The sequence below is a fragment of the Mesoplodon bidens genome (genome assembly GCF_964165515.1).
Source record: "Mesoplodon bidens genome assembly, chromosome: 5".
NCBI lineage: Eukaryota > Metazoa > Chordata > Mammalia > Artiodactyla > Ziphiidae > Mesoplodon > Mesoplodon bidens.
The window spans coordinates 33,613,037-33,640,377 of record NC_138161.1 but is presented as its reverse complement, the minus strand read 5'-3'; positions in this window follow the sequence as shown (position 1 = coordinate 33,640,377).

The window sequence follows — 27,341 nt, the reverse complement described above, 5'->3', positions numbered from 1 at the left end:
GTGACTGGGATGCTTCAAAATGGAAAGTGTTGGGTAATCTTATTTGCTTCCTCTCTCCTTTACTTTAATATAATGGCTTTTGGGCTTCCCTGGTGGCGCGGTGGTTGAGAGTCCGCCTGCCAATGCAGGGGACGCGGGTTAGTGCTCTCTGGGAAGATCCCACATGCTGCGAAGTGGCTGGCCCGTGAGCCATGGCTACTGAGCCTGCGCGTCTGGAGTCACTGACACAGCAGTGAGAGGCCCACGTACCACACACACACAAAAAAGTGTCTAAATAAATAAATGCCTATTTGAAATAATAAAGTGCCTCCATCCAGCGCTTCTCAAATTTAATGTGCACATGAACCACCTGAGAATCTTGATAAAAATACAAATCTTCCCAGGTGGTGCAGATGATGTTGATCCATCCACCTATGCTTTCTGAGAAGCAAGAGCTGAATGAATATTAGTTTACACTCACAATTCACATATTCCATTCTGCAATGATTAGAAGGATTTTATGGAGAAAGAGGTTGTCATGACTTAGAACCGTGATTCGCGAGCTTCGAGCATATTAGAGTCACCTGGGGAGCATTGAAAACTCCCAGGAACCATCTCGCACCCAGACCAATTAAATCAGTTTCCAGGGGTGCCCAGCGAATGCAGTTTTTAAAGCTCTGTAGTTGCTCCACTGTGATTGTAGATACTTGCTGCCAGCAACTTTGGCATGGGAATTTGTTACAGAAGTGAAGACTCAAGCCGCAACCCAGACCTGTTGAAGTCCTGGCTGCATTGCAAGAAGACTCCAGGTGATTTTCATATACTTTTAAATTTGAGAAGTACTGGTTTAGAGCAGGAGGTTGTTTGTTTGTTTGTTTGTTTACTAAGCTCTCCATTCTTGGGTATGACTAGGAATACTGCAAGTCAGTGGAGATTTTTAGTACTGTCTAAGAAAGAGTTTTAGGGATGATAGCCAAAATACAAAATATAAATGCTCACTTCATTTGGCAGTGGTAATCTGTGACTTTTTGCACATTGTTTTAGTTTTGGAATAAAAGTGGGAGTGAAATTACAGTCAGAGAAATATTCAGTGTATGGTAAAACAAAAGAAAACTAGAGATAGCCAGTGAAATCAAAATTTTCATGAAGCTTAACAGGTTGGTGGTACCGAGGGGGTACTGGGTTGTGTGTTTTTTGTTTTGGTTTGTTTGTATGTTTTTAATGAGATGTATGTATATTTATAAACTAAGAAAGAATCAGAAGAAAGTGGTTAAAATGGATTGGAAGGATTAAATGTTGGTGGGTATGGTGGACTTTATGACAAGTTGATTAGGCAGAGGAGTGCTATGAGGGGGAGGGGAACCTAAGAATTGGGCACAGGTGAGGACAATAAAGCCATGGTGTCTGCTTTCAAGGGGAATACACAATAATACAGGAAAACAGGCAACCACAGAGCAGTGTGATAAACAATATAGTAGGGTAAGAACAGAGAGTATGATAATACAGAAAAAAAAATCCTATACCATGATTGGGATTGCTCAGGGAGGGTGTCTGGAAGTACTAACTTCTAAACCTACACCTGACTAGAAGAGGATGATGGGGAGGGGGGATCTGGCCAGAGGAATACAAAGGTAAATGGGCTGGAGTTGAGAAGGAGCGACATGTGTTTAAGGATTTGAACTGGGTTCAGCCCAACTTTAGCACAGAGTGCTCTTATAGGTAAGTGAGGGAAAGGAGGTGGGCAGAAAAAGGAGAGGAGGTGGGTGTGGTGAAAGATTAAATTGAAAAGAGGTGAGTTTATGGGGAGTACTTTCTCTTGAGGGAAAATTTTTATCATTCTTCTCCCTTGACTAAAAGATTTTAATATCAATGGAAATAAAATTATATTTGCATATGAGAAAGTTTTTCTAACTGTAAGGTTAATGGGAAATATAGAATATAAACAGATAATTGGGCTCTTGCAGTAATTTGGAAAAAGTTAATGGTACCCTAAACTAGGTGGTGATGGAAGAATGGGAAAATGGTGAAATAAATCCAGATTTTAGGAAGTAAAAATTGTAGTTCTTGCAGATTGATTAGATTGGGAATGGGGAAGAGTCAAGAATGACACTCAGGTGTTTGAATCAGGCAACTGCATGGGAGTTGCCTTTCATGGAATGGGACATACATCTCTTTGTTTTGTTGGTTGTTTATTTGAGGGCCTGGTAGGGTTGTATATATGATGAATGGCTTTTTGGAATAATGGTGTTCAGTGGATAGTAACATGTATGGATTTGAAGCTCATCATGGAGATACGGGAAAGAGAAACCTATTGAGAGTCTTCAACATAGATATAGCACTTTAAACCATGAAAATGGAAGCACTAACCTAGGAGTACCATGTAAACTGGAAAAAAAAAAGTAGAAAAAAAAGAAATGGTTTTGGACAAGATCTTTAGGATTATCAACTTTTAAGGGATGATTAGAATTTTAAGTCAAGCAGAGAAAGGTAGAGGGAATATATAGATATAACAGTCTCACAGAAGTTTATCAACTGTTTTTGTAATGTGAAAAAGGGGCAAAAGTGGCTATTGAATTTCAAATAAAGAAAGTTCTTGACCATAGATAGAAATTTTCACTGATTAACAAGGGAGCATAGGAGAGATGGATTCAAATTTGTGATCACAAAAGTAGAGAAAAATTTTCAACATGTTTAGCTGAAAATGGGGGAGAGAGAGAGAGAGAGAGAGAGAGAGAGCGAGCGAGCACTGAGGTTTAGAAGGGTATATACAGTTGTGGCAGAATATTTATTCCTGCTTTTTTGTGTCTACCCAAGGAACTCCTTTGTCCCCTTTTTTGGTGAATATCTGAGGAATTTTTGTTCTCTTTCCTTGTCATAAAATAACCATTTCTTTGAAAATAATAATTTTAAATAAGGAATACTATCATCTTTACTTTAGATTGATATAATTTAATGTAATTTTAAAGTAAAATAGATGTAATATTTATATTTGAATAACTGATGTAGTCTCAAATTTTAAATATTTTGATTTTACCCTCATCCCTAGGAATTTAATAAGATTAAAAATATCTTATTTCACCCACATATTTGCTATCAAAACAGCTGAACAGATATACATTCTCAAGGTTGAGTTTTATTAACAATATACACAACATACACATTCGAAACCCTTTAGGCAGAAGTTATAATTCCTGTTTCACTTGGGTATACTAAGTGCTCCATCTATATTATATTCTCATATAACAATTTGGAAAATGTGTATATCAATCTAACATGTAGTATAGGCTTTGCTAACATTTATGTCTACTGGATATGTAGTGTTTTTGTTGGTTTTCGTTTGGTTTGTGTTTTGAATGTGACACAGATTACAGACTTCACAGTGACTGGGATGCTTCAAGATGGAAAGTGTTGGGTAATCTTGTTTGCTTACTCTCTCCGTTAGTTTAATATAATTGCTTTTAATCAGATGTCACCATCCAACCATAGGCATTTAATAGTATGTCTTTGCCGTTTTTGTGATTACAAAAATATTGGTATACATATTATATAAAAGTAAAACATTACAGAAAAATGTAATCCTGGAAACGAATATACCCAGTAATTCTGTCTCCAGAGATAACTGTTGTTTCTGTGTGGCATGGTTTTGGGCAGAATTTTTCCCATGCAGTAATAATATAAATATCAATAATAAGAATATGTAAGTAAATATTTTAAGGGGTCTTAACCACACATTTTGTTTGTTTGTTTGCGGTACGCGGGCCTCTCACCGTCGTGGCCTCTCCCGTTGCGGAGCACAGGCTCTGGATGCACAGGCTCAGCGGCCATGGCTCACGGGCCCAGCTGCTCCACGGCATGTGGGTTCCTCCTGGCCCGGGGCACAAACCCGTGTCACCTGCATCGGCAGGCTGACTCTCAAACACTGCATCACCAGGGAAGCCCCTAACCACACATTTTGTTTTATAATTTTTCAAACAATATATCCTGGGCATATCTTCTCATCAATGTGTAGAGATTGTTTTTAAAATAACTATAGTTTTCTATTTCCAATGCTGAAATAGAGCCATCCTCTTCATTACTGTTATTTTTTGTTTGTTTTTGTTGAAGTATAGTTGTTGTATGATGTTATATGTTACAGGTGATTGATTCACAATTTTTAAAGGTATACTCCATTTATAGTTTTTATAAAATATTGGGTATATTCCCTGTGTTGTACAGTATATACTTGTAGCTATTTTATACCTAAAAATAAATAAATAAATAAATAAATAAATAAATAAATAAATAAATAAATAAATAAATATTCATATACTTAAAAAAAAAGACGTCAACATCCAAATCACCTAGTTGGGCTTTTAAAAACTTAAATACCCAGACCTTATCCAAGCCTTGGAGAATTTGAATTAGTAGGTCAAAAGAGTCTAGGGACATATTTCAGATGCTTTGCAGATGATTCTGATGCATACAAGGTTTTCTCTTTTGCAAAACAAGAAGGTCCCCTAAAAATACCATTTAATTGCCTTGTATTTTGCTATTCTAAGTGGAATAGGAAAAAAAAAAGGCATTTAAGAATTGTTCACTGCCCCTCCCATATACACTTTTTAAAATATTACTTTCATTATTATCTGATATCACAATTTCATCTCACAAGAGATAAAGACATATTAAAGGGGGAAAATTATATGAAAGGGTCATCACGTTATTTTAAAAGTCACCAGGGTAGCATGTTTTCTGACTGTCAAATGTGGAAGAGGAAATGACCTAACTTTGAATATAGGAAACAGACATTTTCACAGTGATTACAAGTCATAATTTCAACTGCCAGTCTTTGGAAGAAAAGAACTTTTGGTACATGTTTTTGCCAGATGTTAGAGATTTGATAAAATATATTCACTCTGAGGAAATTGAATATGCTTTGAGGAAAGCATTCTCAGATCAAATATATCTACCTTTTAGCTCTTTTTGTACCAATCTGTTCATTCCAGGTTAAATTTCCCTATTGTTCACCACTGGGGTCGAGGGGGTAGGGAGTGAAATTGCTTTGTAGATATCTCAGAATAAACAAAATGGATACTAAATTAAAATATGAATGGTTTATGGGTAATTACTAATTATGATTACATGCCTCACTGATTTTTCTGCATTATAATCACCAATCAGTGGGGTGACTATAGAGTTATATAGGAAGTACCTATCTGTGATTTTGGCAAAAAGAATGTCCTCTGTTGTTGTTTCTTGATTATCATTTCTTTTTTTTTTTTTTTTTTTGCTGTACGCGGGCCTCTCACTGCTGTGGCCTCTCCCGTTGCGGAGCACAGGCTCCGGACACACAGGCTCCGCGGCCATGGCTCGCGGGCCCAGCCGCTGCGCGGCATGTGGGATCTTCCGGGATCGGGGCACGAACCCGTGTCCCCTGCATCGGCAGGCGGACTCTTAACCACTGCGCCACCAGGGAAGCCCTATCATTTCTAATAGAAGATAAAAACAGCAAAGATAATTGAGAAGGGGATACTCCATAAATCATATCTTCCCTCCCCTCATTTAGGTGCTATGATTATGAAACAGAACAAAACAACAAAACAAAAGAAAAAACCTATGTATATGTACAACCTGAATGAAGAAGTATAAAATTTCCTAATTATAGTGCATATGATAATGTGTAGATAGATAGATACGACATATATTAGAAAGACTTCTCAGAACCACGATAGTTAGGGAAAGATCCTTAACACCTGTTAGATGAAGGAACAAAAATGTTAATTTGGGGTCAACTACAGAATCCTCAGTGGGTAATACACAGGTGAATGCTTGTTAATTTGCTATGTAATTGTCTCTGTAATGAATTTAGCAAAGTATAATGTTATGTAAGGGCAATGGTTAGCAAGTTCTTTCACAGAGAAATCATGGGTCATAAAATATGTTTCTGGGAGGTACTGCCAATTTATTAATTTCAGTCACTCTATAATTAAATCTACATATGCAGCAGTAGAATCTACCAAATCATCAACTGATGCGTATTGAGCCTCTAGACTCAGTGGCATTTAATTAGTTAGCACACAGCCAAATGCCAACCTTTCTTTTCTAGTGGCAGACTGTTTCTTCTTCACAATCTCTCTCCCTTATTTAATAAAGCTTGACATAATTTCCACAGTGATGCAACAAGAAATGAAAAGCAAATTATGAGTAAAACTTTGGGCAATTGAAAATAAAATAAATATAGAGATTATATATAGATATAAATATAAAATGCCCTTCTGAATTTGTTTTAATTTAATGAAAAATTGCTCTTCCAAGGACTGGAAGCAGTCAGTATGAAACTAATAAGGCATTTTTTCTAAGCAAGGTTGTTTTTCTCAAAGAGACATATACTAACAAGTCTTGATTGTGGCCTTTTGCCTCATATGGGCATTTTAATTAGCTTTATAGGAATTTCCATGTACTCTAATTCAGGAGCTCCTTTCAGCAAGGAAAATTGCCTGTCAGAATGTAGGCTTTGATGCAGGTCTCTGCTCATAACCTCGAATTTCCCCTCAGATACATGTTGACTTAATCTCCTAGAGCTAAGCCAAGTGATGCTGTTAGAGCCACGCAGTGGATGGAGACGGCACGCTGATTCTCTGACAGAAGTTAGTTGTAACAAGCAAAATATTGATATATCTTGAAGAACTGTTTTTTTTTTTAAAAAAGAACATTAATTCAGAAGTAAAATGAGCACAATACAAACATTCAAAACTAAGAATAATACCTGATTATTCATTAAGAATTGAATTTCAACAATTCTCAAATACAATGAACTGTGTAAGAACAATAATGGAAATTAGAAATATATCTAACACAGAAAATCTATTTTATTTTTCATATGGCCATCATTTGATGATGTATTTTTATATACTTAGCATTTTACCCAATTATGTATGATTTCCTTAAAATAACGGATGACAATATTTCATATTAATTTTTATATCATTTGTGAAGTTTTTCAGTCAGAAATAAAGGAAATCATGCCAAATTATAGTGATTTATTGGAAGAGGACTTGCTATATAAAGATTTTCATCAAATAGCTTAATATAGAACTTGAAAAAAAATTAGTGAAATCCTGATTTTTAACCGGAAACAATTTCTAGTGACTGAAATTAAGTTTTTTTGAGGCATATGCTATTGAAATTTGATAAGAGAAATGATTATATAAAATATATAGAAAGTTTATGTATACATTTTTTTACACCAAATGGGAAAATGCAGTCATATTTTAGAGGTAATATAACTCTGATATGTGTAATTATCAATATTAAAACTTGATTTATTTTCAAATGAGTTTGTCATGGTTAGCATACAAATATTTCACCTTTTTAATTATAATTTTTTACCTTTTTAATCCCCCTCAGTTAACAATAAAGGTTAGCATTGAAGTCAGAGGTAATAATGAAATAAAGAAATATAGATGAAATATGAATAGAGGTGAAAACAATTTACAGTTTTCTAGGATGTGGCATTAGGTGTCTAAATATTCCTTATTAAGTGACTACCCAGTATTGCCATATTGTCTGCTTCATGACATAGCTGAATCCTCATAAATGTAACTGTGTATAAGTGTGATAGGCACTTAAAATGTGATGATTCTTTTTTTTTTTTTTTTTTTTTTTTTTGGCTGTATGTGGGCCTCTCACTGTTGTGGCCTCTCCCCTTGTGGAGCACAGGCTCCGGACGCCAGGCTCAGCGGCCATGGCTCACGGGCCCAGCCGCTCCACAGCATGTGGGATCTTCCCGAACCGGGGCACGAACCCGTGTCCCCTGCATCGGCAGGCGGACTCTCAACCACTGCGCCACCAGGGAAGCCCGATGATTCTTTTTAACTTTGAAACCACTAAAAAGTCTTGAGGAAAACCAGCCTAGTGATGACTCAGCAATTAAAAATAATATGTAAATTTAAAAGCAGGTTACAATATATGGAGCTTTGCTCTACAGAAAAACATATTATTAAATTTGGGGAGATAATATATGTCATCTTTAAAATCTGTCTTGAAAAATGTGTTTATGTTTATTTTCTTTGTAATAGGACATATTACACATTAGTCATGTTAGTAGGAAGAATCATGGCCAATAGTTTATATCTCTACTGAGATGTGGAAAAAAGGGGGAAAAGGATTAATTCATTCCCAGTATAAAGGATTAAAATATATAAAAAATATATTTTTTATGGAAAAGGTTTTTATATCTTTCTACAGAAGCAGGTTGTAGAAAATCCTTGTACCTGTCTGTATAAATTAGATGATGTTTGTATGAAATAGCAAGATGGCTGAAATCTAGCACAAACATAGAAACACTTATGGTTTCACTTTACAAAGTAGGTATTTAATAAATATGTGGGCTTTGATGAATGATATTTATTATTGGCTGAATGTGAATTTTAGTTGTCTAAGTGATTCCTGGCTAAATATGAGACACTCGGGAAAACCTGATTTAAAAAACATGTCTCGGGGGCTTCCCTGGTGGTGCAGTGGTTGAGAGTCTGCCTGCCGATACAGGGAACATGGGTTCGTGCCCCGGTCCAGGAAGATCCCACATGCCGCGGAGTGGCTGGGCCCGTGAACCATGGCCGCTGAGCCTGCACGTCCGGAGCCTGTGCTCCGCAACGGGAGAGGCCACAACAGGAGAGGCCCGCGTACCGCAAAAAAAAAATAAATAAATAAATAAATAAATAAAAAACCCAAAAAAACATGTCTCCAAATTACGATTTCAATATTATCACCTTTTGTATGAAAATTATACAAAACTAATTATATTATCAACATTGATGTAATTAAAAATTCAAAACTAATATTACACATAGTTTAGGTAAAAGTATATCTGAATGCAGTTGGCAATTAATGTAGCTGCAGTTCCCAGCTTTTCTACCTGGTTTATTGATGGGCTTCAATTAATGTTTGCCATAAAGTACATTAACATAGCACCTGAGGCATAATTCTCTAGTGGATCATGGACACTGAGTTCCTCCCATTTTTGCTGGTTTAACTCCTCCCGAGCACATTGCTAATAGGTACATTTTAATTCAGTCCAGACATGGATATTACCCGTGACTTTAATGACAGGTCATTTACAGCAAACTCATGTTTCACTGCAGAGATGTCTCTTTAAGTGACATCTTATCAATAGCAATTCAATTAGTCAACCCTAAGACTATGAGATGGAGCTTCAACTGTGTCACAAAGTGCTCTTTGAATTTGCATTTGAAATGTCCTTATTACCCTTCTTTTCCCACCCTGCACATAAACATAAGCACTGAAGTTTAATTTCAGATGTACCCTGTATGGCTCTGATTCCCTTTTATATACCTTATTCTCATAGGATTTGATATCAATTGAAAAATATGTCCTCCCTTTGCAAGAAATGTAAGCACAGATATATTTGGCTTAATTAAAAACACCATCAAAGTGTTGATGTTGGCAAATAGAATGGCATATTGTGAAAGACCATTTTTTCAGACATGATATCAACAAAATAATTAAACAGTAAAATACATGTGAACAATAAGATACTGAACTATTGAATAACAAAATCAATTTATCATCTCTTATTTAGCAGAAGTTTGGAATTTGCACTATGCCATAATCATAATGGGCTCATGTACAAGCTGTCCCTTTTTGATCTTTCAACATTGAGCATTCATTAAAATCCTAATACATATCAGGCATTATAACATAGATTAGAATCCATATATGATGTCATTACAAAAAGATAATTCTGGAAAAGCTGACTGGGTGAAAGAATTTTATATAAAGTCTTATCCTGAGAACAGAGAGATCAAGAATATTCCACTGCTACAGGTTTTGTTGGAAAAAAAAATAGATAAATGGAATGAAAGGCGAAGGGGAGTTAGTGTAGCTGAGGAAGTATGGGATTAACAACCAGAACGTGCTTTCACAACTGGTGTCCCAGGAGTGATTTAAGTCCAGATGCCTACAGGCATCCCTTGCCTGTAATGAATTAACTTCTATACTAGCATGGCAATAGCACAATACTTTTGTACTGTTCTCCACAGAATTGATAAAATAGTCATTCACATCACATATTGTGCTCTGCCATTCAGATGAGGAGACCAGTTGGGAAAAGCTGCTAAAGTCTTCTTGAGTTTAGTCTTCCATTCCTTATTTATCTGAATGAGATCTCTTAAAGTTCTAGAGCTGCAAGTTGTGGTTGAGATCAAATAAATGCCACATATAATTTTGGAGTTTAAAGAAAAATTTTCAAAACAAGTATCTGTATGTGAGCTTGATTGTATTATGTGATTCATGCTGTTTAAAGACAGCTGTTACCCTGTCCTGGTACATGAACAGAAAGCTCTGAATATATTTAGTGTCAGTTAAAAGTCATACATTCTAGCAAGATGTAAGGATGCTCTTAGCTACAGGTTACGGAAGACCCATATAAAATTAGCTTAATTGTGCCACATAAAGTAAAAGATGGGAAGCAGGGTGATTCTAGGGTGATAATTTAGTGGCAACATGACATAGTATCACAGGCATCATGTTCAACTTTTTCTGCCACTCTTAAAATGACAGTGGCTCTCTTTGTGGTTGCACGATGGTGGCATAACCTGCAAATATGAGTAAGAAGAGTGTTTCTTCCCACTCATTTTTTTCATTGCATTGGCAGACCATTCCTATGAGTGCTCTAGTCGACTGACACTCAGATCTCATTGGCGAGGATGGAGCCATACACCAGTGACTTGTCAGTGGGAGGGAAAAACAATCTACGGTGATTGTTTTAGGTTTATACGGATACAACCCCAAGGTACTGGAAAAGGAATCATCTTCCTAGAGCTTATGAGGTAATGATAACAAAAGAAAGATTGCAGTCTGGGTTGGCAAGGAAGAAGGGTAAGGACTGACAGTGAAAGGGGTCTACCACTTCAGTGTGGGATTACAGGAACACTCTAGATTTTTGAAAAGTGGCAGGAAACCCCAAGGTAAATAAAGTCTAAGGAAGTGTGTTATTTATCTATTGATATTTAACCAATTACCCTCAACATTTAGTTGCTTAAGCACGTTTATTTGTCTCAGATTCTCTGGGGGTCAGGGATTCAGTCATGCCTTAGTTGTTCCTTTGTTTCATCATCTCCCATGGGACTGCTGTCAGGGTGTCTGCTGGGACTTCGGTCTCATCTGAAACCTTAACTTCTAAGTTAACTCACATAGTTGACAGGTTTATTGGACTGAGGGCCTCAGTTTCTTGTTGGCTGTTGGCCAGAGGTTACCCTAAGTTCCTTGCCATATGGGCCTCTCTAACATGGCTGGTTGTTTCAGCAAGCATGCATGCCAAGAAAGAATAAAGAGAGTCTGTTGACAAGACATGCATCCCAATATTTTGTAACCTAGTCATGGACATGCCATCTGCTTAACATTGCCACAATCAGTTGATTGGAAGCGAGATGTTTGAGGGGAGGGAATTACACAAGGCCATTTACAACAGGAGACAGTGATCATTGGGGGCCATTTTAGATGCTGCTGCCTCTAGGTAAAAAGATAATAGCATAGAAATACAAAGATGTAATAAATATACTTAAGGTAAAATTAGTTTTAGGTCTCTTGATTGCCTATGATTTGGTCCATTAACTATGAAAAATAAAGTGTCTAAAGGGATTTTTAATACTTCTATTGTTTGTTCTTTGTCTTAACTAGAGTCAAGGAGATGAAATAAAAGAGGAATTTTAAATACTGATATAACAAGCAGAGAGGTCCAAAATTAAGCTTTAGAAATAGTATCAAACGTTAGTGACATGCTAAAAAAACAGTGAGAAATGGAGAACTCTAAGGGATGAACATAGATCTAGGACAATTATATTTTAAACCAAGATCCTCTATTAGTACAATTCATTAGAATAATATAAGCATCACTAGAGAGCTTATAAAAACACTTAGCATGTTTTAATCTATAAAAGACAAATGTTTTTCTTCTCTACTTTTAATGTTGGCATAACTTAAATAATATTTGTCATATAATAATTTAATTCCCAACTGAATATGGCTTATAACACATAAGGTTAAACTTAGTATTTATCACAGAAAATAAATGTCATAGAAAAAATTCTTAAAGTAAATGTTATAGAAACCATTCTTAAAATTACTCTAAGTTTTAAATTTCACATTACTGAGAAAAGTTTTCTGTTGCTTCTGGCTGTATGATTAAAAAGAAATAATTGGGGCTTCCCTGGTGGCACAGTGGTTGAGAGTCCACCTGCTGATGCAGCGGACACAGGGTTCGTGCCCCAGTCCGGGAAGAACCCACATGCCACGGAGAGACTAGGCCTGTGAACCTGCGCGTCCAGAGCCTGTGCTCCGCAACGGGAGAGACCACAACAGTGAGAGGCCTGCATACCGCAAAAAAAAAAAAAGAAAAAAGAAAAGAAATAATTGTTATTCATGTGATTTTGATACAGTATTATTGTCTTAACAGAGATGCCAAAGTATCAAAATAGCTAAAACACTGAAGCTCAGTATGACTAATATATTATCTAAATGTGAAGTCCATAAAGCATTGAAGCATATAAAGCACAGTATGTCCAATTCTCTTAAGAGCTATAATGACCTATTTTTAGGGGGGACGGGGCTAACTGCATTCACTGTAAATTTATCTTAAGGATCTGTTAAGTATTATCTAATGCATCTGATCTTCCTTTTATTGCCTATAAAATATTGTCACTTCATTATTCTAGGATTCTTTTTTTATTATTATTGAAATGAATCTGATTAAATCACAGTCTCAAGGGAACATCAGCTCACGTTTCAAAACCATCATATAATTCAGCAGAAATGCGGCAGAGTTGATAGACTCTGCCTCAGAACAAAGAGTTAGCATGGAAAATAACTTCACCTTTGATCCCAAGGGAAAGAAGGATGCCTTTAGATCATAATAAGGGCACTCCCATAACACACTCCATCTGTTTAAATCCCTGTACATCTCAGCATTGCCAGGGGAATAGTGGGGGTCATGGTATTATTGGTGTAGAATGGGCTTTCTTATGAAAAGGAAAACTTATAATACTAATGATATTTTATCCAAAATAACTGTGGTTGGTGGTTAAAAGTATAAACATTGCCCATTAAGTAGACTGGGCAACATATCACTATCTTTTTAAAATACATTATCTGCACGTCAAATGCAGTATCGTGAGCAGTAACTGATGATTATAAACAGCTGCTGGCGCTTTTTCTCTAGACTCAGGGCATAGGTGACCTCTTGACACGGGATTGATGGTAATCCAGATCATTGAGTATGCTGTGCATTGTTATTCACAGAGACTACACAAATGTAATGATTTTAAAAAGTCAGCTGCTGATTAAATGACTTCAATTTGTTTGTTAATAATGCTTCTGAAAGCTATAGGAGATTATCTCTAACCAAATAAAGAGTCAGAGCTTTCACTATGCAACAGGAGCTTTCTCTGAGGATGGTGATAATTAACTTGAATGACCAGCCGCTCAAGGATAAACAAAATGTTGGCTAAAAGCAACAGTTGGTAATTGAATCATGATATCTCCATGAATGCCTGTGGACCTCAAGAGGAAATCACTAGCAACATATATTTAGTCCACTCTTCTTGTACACAAGGCATCATTGCTTTCAGTTCTATATTGAGGTCAAGTGGAAATGAAACATTTAATAAAATGATAGCTCAGAAACTTGGAAATTAGGAGAAGATAGGAGAGAATGAATTGAATTCTTTGACAGCAAAGTTAGATTTTTGAAAAGGCAGGAGAGGTCAATTTATTTTGTAGTTTTCTCTTAGATACCTGAGCCTCTGATATATATTGACAGATGAGCTGAATCTTTCATCTATAACTTTTAACATTTTAAATTAGTTTTCTGAAGATGTCATATTCTCTTAGTTCCTTGAAATATGTTGTGGTATTATTTTTTGAAATGTTTTCTGTAGTCTACTATTCTAATGAATAACAGTAAAAAATAAATTTCCTGTCTAACCTGGTGATCTAAACTGATATTGAAAAAAATTCTGCAAAGATTATGAATTTGAAGGTGGTTATGGGACTCTGGGGCTCTGATCTAGCCTTCAAATCATTAGCATAAGATTCCAGGTTCAGTCAGCATTCAAGATTAACCATATGTGTCATCATGCATATAGAATATGTAGGGGGAAAAATGCAAAACATGGGGGTAGTGATGAAGATACTGTATCACTTAATAATTTCAGAGATATATTTCAGTAAAATTTGAAAGTGGGCCTAGAAAAAGTAAGCATAGACATATGCTAACTGAATGGAATTAAGTTTGGTGACAGTAAAGTGTCATTCTAGAACTTTTGCTATTTTCCTAGTTCTAAAATCAATATTTGAGCTGCTGATTCAATTAAATAGTGAAGAGGGATTTATCATTATGTCAGTGCATTATACACTCTTTACATCATAAACAGTAGTCTTATAGTTTTCTTCAAAGCTTGGATTAAATATCTTGCTGCAATTGTTTTCCTATTTAAAAAGCAAAGTTTATGTAATACATAAGAGTTATCCTCTCCACAATTGTCACATCTCCAATCAGTGGTTTAGCTCAGGAGTTCTTAATATGGAGTCTACAATCATGCTTAGAATTCAGGGAGAATCCATGAACGTGGAAACAGGTGGAAAAAAAGGGTTCATTTTTTATTTCTAAGTTTTAATTAAATTGAACATTTCCTTAATTATTTACGTAAGCAATAAACCAGAGTATTGTATGGCAGTATCTGTGACTTTAGTCTGAATAGAAATTTCAGATATTTCCAAAGAACACTATGGATGTAACAAAAATCTTGAATATCCTCATCACTGATTTGAAATCACTATGATTATTAGATATTGTGTGATCTTATTATTTACTGCATTAATAGAGAATCATATTTCTCCAGTCATTTATGACTGTCTCATAAATCACCCAAGAACTTAGTAGCTTAAAGCAATGATTTATTCTTTCTTGCAGTCCATTGCTTTTACTGGACTAAGTGGTTCTTGGGGGTCTCTCATGAGATCCCAGACAGATGTCAGCTGGGACTGCAGTTAGCTGAAAGCTCAACTAGGCTGGTTGTTCCACATGACTCACTGACAAGACTGATAATTGATGCTGGCAGTAGGCTGCTAGATTAGTGGCGACTGACAACCTGAGCACCTACACCTGGTTTCTCTCTGCCCTATAGCAGCTAAATTCTGAAAGCGAATGTTCCAAAACATTCCTTGGTCTGTGAGACCAAGGCAGAAGCTGCAAGTTTTCTGATGGCCTAACTTTATTAATCCCACTAGCCCAGATTCAACATGAGAGGCATCTATACAATGGCATGGATACTCTGGAGTGTGATTCACTGAGGGCCATCTTCGAAGAATAGCTACTACACATTATAATCGTATACATCAAAAATATTTTGAAAACTGTATTTTGATGTAGTTTTCTTTGCAATGTTATTTTTAAATATTACACATTTTTAAACCTTATTCTGAGAAGAGTGTCTAGTCTTTATCTAGCTGCTAAGGGGATATGTGATATCCGCCAAATATTAAAAAGCCCTGGTTTAACAGAAATATCATTTAATAGCACAGTGTTGTTTTTCTTTTCTGAGACAAAATTTGAAAAAGCTCATATCAAAATCATCTTAGTAATTTTTAATAAGCCACACAATATGTTTTATCAAATTTATTGAGCACTTAATTTGTACAAAGCAATTGGCAAACATTGATTATTCTGCTGAGTTATTTTCCCTTTTGAAAGAATGCACAATAAATTTTTAGCATTAGAATTGATAAAACATTTTGTCTCTCCGTCTGAGTTCATGTGCTTTTTGTAATGTGATATGAAAGCCACATAACCTCAAAACTTCGTTTTCCCTTTATTACTTTGATTGCCAGGAAGCTCATAAGCATTGGTTAATGCTTATATTTTAGCATTATACGAAGACAATGAGATTTACCTGTTTTGTAGAAAATTTATTTCTTCACAAAAGTTCCCTTTTTTAAAGATTCCATGAATAAAAATAAAGTCAGTGTTTTGTGTCGTTATTTATTGCATGGCTAAATATTTCTGAAAAATTTATCTGATTTAAGATTTAATTCTCATAGTCTATTATGTCAGTGGAACATGATTTAACTTTAGTTTGCTCAAAATAGTGTTTATGGCAAATAAACATTGTATGAAAATGGACCTAAATTAATGTTATTGAAATAGTGGACTGCTGAAGCATAATTGTGCATGTGCGGTCATTCTCATTAGAAGGAATTAGAATTTTTCTACCTATATTTAATCATCTCACCCCAACTGATTCATTTTTAGACTAGTTTCTTAGAACTGTACTTAACTTCTGACAGGAGCCCATAAATCATCTCTTTTTGACTTTTCTTGCCAAAAAACATTGTGAAACTGCCATTGAGTGTAAATAATGTCTTTATTTTCCACACACATTCAGCAAGACACTCTTATTTATGCTTGCCGTAGTGACTGTCAATATTCTTTCCCTTCCAGATACCTTCTGCTTCAGCATTTCTTGTAGTTCAACAAGTGACCAATACAAAATCAATCGGTTTCCCACTAAAACAGAATCTTTTAGCTGAACTTAACTTTATAGAAATGTTAACATCAGCTTGGGGTTTTAAGCCATAAATATAATATTTCATTAGCTTCCTTTGCAAAATGTAACATTATTATTTATTTAAAAGAAATGCTGCTACGTTCCTTCTACTCTTTAATGAAAATATCTTTAAAATTTACTTTTAACCTCTTTCAGTTAATAAGAAGTATTCTATTGCCAGGCCTACCTTATATTTATTGGTGGCTGTGGGTTATTTAACATCCTTGCTATGCTCAAGTCATTATTTCTTTTATGCTTTAGACACAGTGTAGAGGAGATAAATAATTCCACAGTGGCTTATCACTGCGACCAACAGATAAGTATAACATTACAATAGTATAATTAATGGCGAGAAAAATCAAAGAATGGGTACACATCCTATTATAACTTGTTAGAATATTCTTTCTTGCACATAGTTTATGGTTATTTATTCCCTGTCAAAATTTAACACCCCCCAATGTGAAAGTTAAATGCAGCAAAATATATTTCATGCTGCTTTGAAAATTTTCTACTGATAGATTTAGTTTATCTCAGGTCATAGAAAGAAAGAAAAATTCCACTGTTTCTTTGACGATTCTCTTATTTAAAATATCATAAACCTGGATATATTTTAGGAAGGGTATACAATGTTAGAAAATACTCTGTTTCCGTGCTTAAATTGTTTAAGTGTTGGTAGAAATTCGGAATATATCTATACTTGATAGTAATTCTATCATTGCCTTGAAACAGGTCCTTGTCATTATGTGTAATGAAAATTGAATATATTTAAGATGAAGGCAGTTTTCTGAATATCAGTTTCTTTTTATACAGTACTCTGAAATTAGTATTAAAACAATGCTATTAGAAGACCTTTGTAAGTAGCTCAAGTACTTCATCTCCCTTTTTGTTTGCCTATGTCCCATTCCCTGGTACTCCTTGACATTTCCACTTCCATTCCCCAATTTATGCTTTTCCTTGTTCTGTCGCTTTATGACATTCCACTTTATCCTTTCAATGATAGTGCTCCTTTAAGAATTGGTGGAACTGCCTAAAAGTCAAACAAAAGGCATTGAAACAGCTCTATTTCATTTTCTTCTACTGAACCCATGAGACAAACATACTAACCACACAGAGATACATGAATACACTCACACATAAACACACTATCTAGTGTAATTATTTGTGACTATTCTTTCTCTAAACCTTTGCAACAGAGTACTGCTAAAGTTAAAAAAATGAGCATGCACTTCTAATATGTGTGCATTACATAACATGCACAAAAATGCAGTTGACAGAAAATTTTGTAGTACAGATAATTCCTTTGCAACTGATAAAACAATTGACTTGAGTATTATTTAAAAGTTGAATAAGATATTTGAGAAATAAATAATATTGTCTCAAATTATTTTATAATTATCTTTTTGAATGTGCACGTTTTCAAGTCGAGCAATGAGAGTTTGAAGTAAAATAGTCAAACATGTATGTCCAGAAAATATTTATTTTCTGCAATATGTTTTCCTAGCTCATCAAGATTATTTAAGGTCTACAAATGGTTTTAAAGATTTTCAACTAAAAATTCATTTGTTTGACATTTGATTATTCTAAGTCACTTACCAAATAAATTCAGAGATGCTGTCTATAAAATCGTGCTTTCTTAGAGCAAAACAGGTAAATTATTTCAGCTATTCTTACCTCTAAACCCTGCAGATAAAAGCTTTTATTCAGAAGATTTCAACAAAATAACATTTAAAACAGAAAAAAACATATACTTTCTAGGGAAAAATAGTTGGGAGAACTCTAATACTATTTCTTTGACGATAAGAAGGAATAAAAATCTATAGCTTACTTTCCTTCAGGCTTTTTGATTGATATTAGCTGTCACCGTTTTCATAAATGGTTCTCTGTGTGATGGACTGATTAACTCTAAGCAGAATCGAGTTCAAAATTTCTGTGATTAGGTATCCACACATCTTTGTCCAAAATTCTAAGCTATGTATTTTGCCGGTGGTATTTATGTAATATCTTATTACTCGTAATTAGAATTTTTGTCCCACACCTCATTCTTCTTCCACCCTAACCAACAAAATATCATTGACTCTCCTTTAAATTTCCATGAGACTTCAGGCATCTCTTAATAACCTGGTTAATTTTAGACCTGAATACTCTTATATTCGTGAGCTGTGCTATTAAATTATTTGTGGTTTATGGATTTCACCTGCTGTCTTCTAGTTCTAGTGCAGCTGGTATTATTGGCTGATGACCAACATAGTTGGTATCAGGTCAACTGAATTCATATTTGCTCATCTTCATGTTTGCCATTGACAGACTGACTCTTTTCTAATTTTCTATGCCACAACTGAAAACATTATCCAAAGCTGGCTTCAGTTATGGTCCGGAAGTTTAGAAAATTCTTATGGTATTGTTTTTTTTATACAACAGATTAATGAAAAATATATTTAGTTACAAAGGCACCATCAATAAAAATGAGAATATAACATACCAATGCTTTACTGTATTAAGACCAAGTCAAAAAATATATATTTGAGATTCACAGATTTTACTGATCATCACATCCACATCACATGCCCAAATTATTCCTGAATATATTATATACTGTTTCATAATGTACCTATTATTCATATATTAATCTAAACCATCTTGATATTGTATATATAATCCAGGGTATCTAGATTGAAAAGATCAGTGTGCTTATTTCCTATAATGTAATATAATACAATATGGCCACATTTATCTTAGCATTAATAACAAATCCTATATAATAATAATTTAATTATTAAATTTCCCAGATATATGTAGTCAGCCACTTAAGAAAATTTATTATTTTTATTGACACTTTTCTACACTGTTGATAGCCTGCTGCCTCAATAACTTTTCTGGAGGGGACTTGACTCAATGCATCTTGAGCTTTATGTTTATACCATTTGGAAAAAAAAATTCATTCTCATTCACCTTGAAGGAAAAATAGTAGATTCACACAAAGATTCTATAAATGTTTATTTTCATGTTATTTTCATTAGTAGGAATTGAGAAACTACCTATATCCAGCAGAAGAGTACTTAAATATAGTTACTTCATTGCAATGCAGTGCTGTCTAGCTATCTAAAAATAATGTAGAATGAGAAATTTTAAAACTGTGGCATATTTTCTACCTGTAATGGTGTGTAAAAAAGAAAGCATAGCACAATACACAATACATAGCATAAATATATAATTACTATAAGTTAATTACAACACCATGGATATAGGTGTGTTTGTGTGTCTGTGTGTGTTTTAGTAGCATTAGCAACAGTGGTACCAATAGATGGAAGAAAGTTGACCACAATATTATCAGTATTATAATGGTTATCAATGCATGCTTGGATGTCAGGTGAATTTAAATTTTTCCTTTTTTTTACTTATCTGTTTTTAAATTTTTCTACAGTACTGTAATTACTTTTTCTCATCAGTGCACAAACAAGAGATATTTACATGCTTTTAAAAGTGATTTCTCATTTAAAATAATCCTTATATATAATTTGTGTATAATAATGATGATGATTTACTTAATATCTTCAGTGTTTTTATAACTTCCTAAATATTTTCTTATACATCAGTTCATTTGCTTTTTCATAATAATAACTCTATGAATAGTATAGGTCAGCTATTACCCTGTATTAGGCATAAGGAAACTGAGACACAGAGAAGTTTAACAACTTCCATAGCAGAACTATAACTGAATCCAGATCTACAGAGGTCAAACTGAGTGCAATATCTCCTATGCCAACTCAGTAGTCACTAGCAAATTATAAATGTTCTTTATTTTTTATACAAAGTAAATGAAATTACATCTTTGGTTCATAAATTCTGATTTCAGCTCTGATTTGGTATTTAAAGCATCTATTCTTATTTCTAAAATTGTATCATTGTATTGTTATTTTTTACAAATATATATTCTTTTTCACTATCTATTGACACCTGTCTTCAGGTGTGCTTATCACTTTCAATTTCTTCCCCTGTGTTTTCATTGATAGCTCCAGTTTTAGGTCTTGGCTTTTTCCTTTTATCTCCCGGGCTTGTTAGACAATTAACTCTCTGGGTAAGCAAAGCCAACAAAAGTGTTTTATGCAGAATTTAGTTATTAAGGATTTGGAGTACCTAATAAAAATAGATGTCTGGCCTATTGATAGTTTACATGTCTTCAGATATACTTATTATATTAATGTCATTTTATGTCAGTATATAATGATAATCTTCTGAAACATTAATACTTGTTTAATAAAAAAAGTCTTTCTGTATAATTTATTCTCTTCCATGTATTATCTCTCATATCTAAATGGAGACTATTTGTTCATATACTTGCTCAAATAATTATGTTGCTGCTGATTCTCTGTGTTCTAAATTCCAATATATTTTTGGAAATTATTGCTTACATATTAGACTCTTCTATGTAAACTACAAAAAATTAGTCTTCAACAAGTTGACATTTTTTAACTATAATATAGTGGGTTAGACCATTCTGGGGAAACAATTCATATCTCTGGAAATAAAAAGGAGATTAGGTAGGACATATATTGACATGAGACAGTGGTTCTCGCATATTAGTCCTACATTAACTGTTGGTCTACACTGTTCCACTGAACATTATTTAATCTAATTATATATAAAGTTAAATTTTATCTATTTTTTGGATTATAGACTTCTTAGTCTTCTACATTAAAAAAGATTGTGTGTGTGCTTCAGTTCGAAAGTTTATAACTTTCCCCTTACAGCTTTGAATACTTTATGTAATTACTATCATTTTGACTGGCCCAGCAATAAAAAAAAGTATTTTCAAAATATAACATGACAGATGGGAGATATGGCTTACAGCTTGATAAAAGCCACCTTACTTATGGTAAGGAAAAGAGTAAAAAAAAATATGATTGCAGGTGTCACCTGCAAAATAATATAACTGTCCAAAATAAAAATATTTGCCGAAAAACATCATCTATCCATTTCTCTTTATCAAAGCCCTTCTTTGGACCAAGAATTTCAATAACATAAGAAAGGTATTTGCTTTCTAGCTGTAATGTACATAATAGCATTCTACAATACCTTAACAATGAATAAAATATCGTACTAAACCTTCCATTGTTTTCATACTGGTACAGTGATATACTGGAAACCAATCTCAAAGGCATCCAATGAAACTTTTAAAATAATCTTGAAAAATTAAAGAATTAGGTAAATTTGTCATCTAGTTTTATCACAAAGAAAGGCTTAAAATAGTTTCATCATTCATTCAGAGATGTCCTTTACCATTCCATTTCTGTAAATTGGCATAAAACTCATTCAAAAATTTTTTTTATTTCCATGTTAATCATATGAGACCATATAGATTTTTAAAAATTAAAATTTTCTGAGTAAAACTTGAGAGAAATCATATAAACAGTACACATGTTAAATACTGTTTGTCTCTCTTTATTGTGATGAGTTATTTAAAATTATAATGATAAAGTAGTTTTTCTTAGACAGTGTGACATATTTTTCCAGAAACATTATTTTTCTACAAAGTATGGACAATTCATAAATTTTTCTACCCTAGACATTAATAAAATAATTAGTTTGGTATTAAGAGATTCAAGATTATTTAAAATGTTTATCAGATACACATTGGACTAAAAGTTGTATTTAAGAAGAGAGATAAATTATTCTTAAGTACTTTAAACGAATTAATTAAGATTTTAAAACAAAGCATTCTGTTCTAAGATACAAAGATAATATATGATATAAATCAAACTTTCAAGTTAGGACACTCTGCCGGGATTTTGGACACTCTAGAATTTTTAGAATTTTGGACCCTCTAGCTCTATATTTGTTTATGTCTTCTCTATTTTTCTTGATGCTAGATGTTAAGATTACATGCTTCCTAATTCATAAGCAAAAGAATGTTTTTTCACCTTGTTCATAGGCAAAGTCCTGAGAGACACCCTTGTTGACCTGCCTTAGACCACACACCCAGTATTGGAAGAATCATTGAGGTTAGAAGCGAAGAATAGGTTCCTCAAGAGTGGACCCAGCTGTCCAAGATCCACAGGGATTCCAAAATATATTTCAACTTTTGGTTAAAAAAAATAGAGAATGGATGCTGGGAAGTAATCAGTAATTGGCTACTAGGCCAGAGACAATAGACCATAAAATATTAAGTGCTTGAGGTTAAAGCCAATTTACCTGGATTGAAATCTATCTCTGCTACTTCCTAAATGTGTGAACTTGGGTGAAATTTTTTAATCATTTTGTGCTTGGTTTCCCCATCTTTAAAATAGAGATGATGATAATAATGATAATAACAATAATACCTTTCTCTTAGGTTTGTGTGAAGACTAATTGGATAATTGATAACAAGGATAGAAGGGGGAAGAGGAGGGAATGGGTTTTGGATCCCAGGGAAAGTAGCTGGGTATGCAGGGGTTACTGAGAGAAGCAGTGGACTTCGATAGATCAGAAAATATCTAGCATCAGCATTAAGCTTGAAGAAAAATAGGAAGCAATGAGAATGAATAGAGAAAATGTACTATGTACATATAGTGGCATATTATTCAACTCTAAACAAGAAGGAAATTCTGCAATATGCAACAATGTGGATGAACCTTGAGACATTATGCTAAATGAAATAAGCCAGTCATAGAAAGACTAATACTGCATGATTGAACTTATATTAGGTGTCTAAAATAGTCAAATTTGTGGCATTAAAGAGTGGAATAGTGGTTGCTGGGGAAAGAAGGAAATGGGGAATTACAAATCAATAGGTCTAAAGTTTCTGTTTAACAAGAAAAATAAGCTTTAGAGATCTGTTATACAACATTGCACCTATAGTCAGCAGTACTGTATTATACAGTTAAAAATTTGTTAAGAGGGTAGATCTCATGTTGTGTTCCTAACACAATAAAATAAAATTAAAAATGGAAAAGAAAAAATGAATTATAAATTATTATCAGAATTAAATTTCATAAAAATGGGTTAACCCAGCGCTTTACAAATTTCTTGACCACATCATCTCAGCGTTTTCACCTTCTGTCCACTTAAGCAAACCATGCCCATTCATTCCACCTAGACATTTTCATTACTTAAAATTTTATCTGTTTGGAAAGCTTATCATCCCCGATTCTATTATCTGACCATTCCAGATGAGGTTGTGCTGCAAATATACATGTTCTTAGAATTATTCACATCCTTCTGACTTGGGCCCTTTTTTAAATTAGATGAAGTCATGCTTTTTATGTTGCTAATTTCAATCCTGATGACATCTACCAACATAACCCGACTCTACCCCTTACCACACAGTAGAAGTTGTTTGGTCTGACAAAGAAAGTTTGTAACCGAGAGGCAGGAGTTCAGATATCTAGTCTGCTTTGTAACCTCTAGAAAAGCTCTGCCCAACAGAAATATAAAGCCATACAAGTAATTTAAATTTTTCTAGGAATGACATTTTAAAAATCCCCACATATTAGGTGTACATAATTTTAGTTGTATATTTAACATAATATATCCAAAATATTATTATCATAAGTCTTCAAAATGTGCTGTATATTTTACACTTACAATACATCTGAATTCTAACTACACGTTTCAAGTGCTCAGTGGCATGTGTGTCTGGTAGCTACCATGTTTAGCAGTGAACCTCTAAAGGCACTAGATATGTGCAAGCTTGTATTCTCACCTGTAAAATAATAGTTAGAATTATATTTGGCAGTAAGTTTCACTGACCTATAATAACAGTGGCTGATCAAAGGGCAGAAATGTATTTTTGTCTTTTGTAAATGGCTAGAAATATGGGGTTAAGTGTTAATAACTTGGCTCAGCTCCACGAACTGTTCAGGAACCCAGGCCCCTTTTAGCTCACAGTTCTTCCATCTCTGTGGTGTGACCCTTGACATCCTTGTCAAAAAAAAAAAAAAAAAAAAAGTAGCATTTATCTTCCAGGCAGCAGGAGAGAGAAAGGAAATGTGAGAATGGGCCAAAGGCAAAATAGCAACTATGCTTCAGAGAATGTTCACAGAGGCTAACACCTATCACTTCCACTTATATCACCCTGGCCAGCACTTGCTCCAGAAAATTAGTCTTTTTTGTAGTCAGCCAGTTAGTCAGCTGAAAACTGAGAGTTCATTAATTCTGAAAGAAAGGAAGATATATATTTGAATAAGCAGCAGCCCCTATCTTAGGCTTACTCTGAGACCACACCCATGGACTCCAGGTAATTTCAATCTTTGCATCCCTGGAGGACTGTGAGAGGATCCAAGATGTCTCAACAACTTAATACATTGCTTCCTCCAGAAAAGTTCATATTTAAGTATGGATGCATGCCTCACTTTGATTTAGATTGTTATTGTATTCATGGCATTTCAGGGCTTTGGGTTGTCAGAGAAAACTTGATGGCACACAAGTAGCTCTGTTTCTAAGTAGGGGAGTCCCTATGCTTGTACTGTGTTGTTTAGTAGTTACCCTGGAATTGAGGAAATTTCCATACTAAAGATTATTTTCAGGCAAAAAAAAATAGTCATCAATTTTTATTAAAACTTTTCAAATTTAAACCACTGGTATTCTTTAAAAGTTCATTTGTTCACTCAAAATTATTGTCTTTATTTTAGATTCTGTTACATTTCTTGCCCTACCTAGAAACAGATATGTAACCATCTTAGTAATAAGAAGAAATCTTATGAATAAGTACCATCACATGTTCTTTCTTTGAAAAAGAATATGATTAGACTTTGTACATAGTCCATAATTGATGTTATGAACAGAAAGATATGTTCTAAATATAAGACCTTTCTTAAACATTAATTTTGTGATCAAATGTGGCAACTGTTTAGAGAGGTCAAAAAAGCCTATTATTTTGAAGCTTATCAGCACTCTCAACATCTCCTCAGCAGGTTTCTTGATTTATTCTATTGTGGTTGAAAGTCAGCTCTTTCTGCTTTATGTGCTGACTTACTTTATAAATTATTAATGTCCTCATTGCCTGGCTAAACACTTTAATTCCTCAAAAAAATTTTGTTCGTGCCAGCAATTCTTTCTGTCATTAGTGGTTCCCTTTAGGAACACTTTCAGACTGAATTAAGTAACTTGATGGAAGTTTAGTTACAAATCCACCTCTTTGTTAACTAAATGGAAAATAATTCAGGAGGGAGGGAAATGCAGACAAAATTGACAATTAACCTTCTGGATTTTCTCAGTTGAAGCATAGTTTGGGAGAACTAAACCATATTAAAAATAATCTAAAATGCGCTTCTAATTAAATTTTTATCTGTCATATATGTTTACTTATGTGTATTATAAAGAGGAAAACCAAATTAAAAGAGGTGAATTTACCTCCTTTACCTATCCATCTGCCTGTGATTGTTTATTTAACTAATAATAAAAGCAGAATAATCACATAAAAAATATGAATGACAAAATGAATCATGTCTTCATTAACTAATCACACCTGCTATTACAATTTTGATATATGTTCTCCATTGTTTATTACTATTAATAGTTTTAAATAGGTTTTAAATAGTTGCAGTCATAATCTATATACTCTGGAATACTATTTTCTATTTAAACTGTGTCAAAGAATATTTTCATGCCACAATTAATTTTCAAAATCCCCATATTAGCTGCATACTCTTCCTTTGAGAGAAAGTAACATAAATAATTAATTGTTTCCTAATTGATGGAAAGGTAACTGGCTCCTAATTTTTGATGCTTAAAATAATACTGCAATGAACATCTTCATTTAAAACATATTTTGGATTATTTTGTTGTGATAGACATTTTGCAACGGAATGGGATGAGTATATAGTTAACTCTTCTATTGTATTACCAGTTTGGTTTTTGCAAAAGGTTGACAATATTTGCAATAAGACCTCCTTCCACAGAATTAGCCATAATTATTGCCAAGTTTTAGGAGTTAATAAAATACTAGCATATTGTTAAATAAATATTTTGTATTTCTGACTAAAATTTTCTGTTTCTTAATTATATTTCCTTTTCATGAACTTTGCATTTCATCATTCGTGAGACTCTTAAATTTTTATTATTAATATATGAACTCTTTATATATTTGTTGTGTATAACTTTACAGGTTTTTGTCTCACTATGTTTGGTCATGTTTTTTGTTCTTTGTTTTCCACGTTAAAGTCCTTTAGTTTTAAACAATAATATATATGTATATCCTTTTGCCATTATTTGTAGTCTGTATGGCATTTATTCTCCCTTTCCAGATGATCCAAAATGATTGAATAATTTTATTCTCCTTAAAATACCTTAACCATTTCAAATTAAAATCTAGTTGATTTGAAATTACTTGTGTCATATGTATGTGTGAAGTAGGTATTTACATCTTTTTCTCAAAAACTGTCATTCTTTAATTAGTATTTTTAAACACCAGAACAAATGGTGAATTGATCCATCTGTTCCATCCATCCATTCAATCAGTCATTTAGCTATTCATTCTTTTATAACAAATATTTTTGAATGACTACTTGTAAGCTTTCTTTTATTATACAATGAGAATTATATGTCATTTCGAGTCATTTTTCTTAATCACTCAGTTGGAAATAGCCCTAGTCCATCTATCTGCATAAAACCATCTACCTGCCTAACACCAGTTACAGCTCGTTGGGTAGTCAGAATCAAGGAAACCCACCGAGACCATGCTGAGAGCTCAAAAGAGCTTTTCTTTTTCTGGACATTTACCTCTGCCTTCCTCTACTTCTAGCACTTGTCTGACACCAGATCTCTTGATTCTCTTCTTAAAAAAATGAA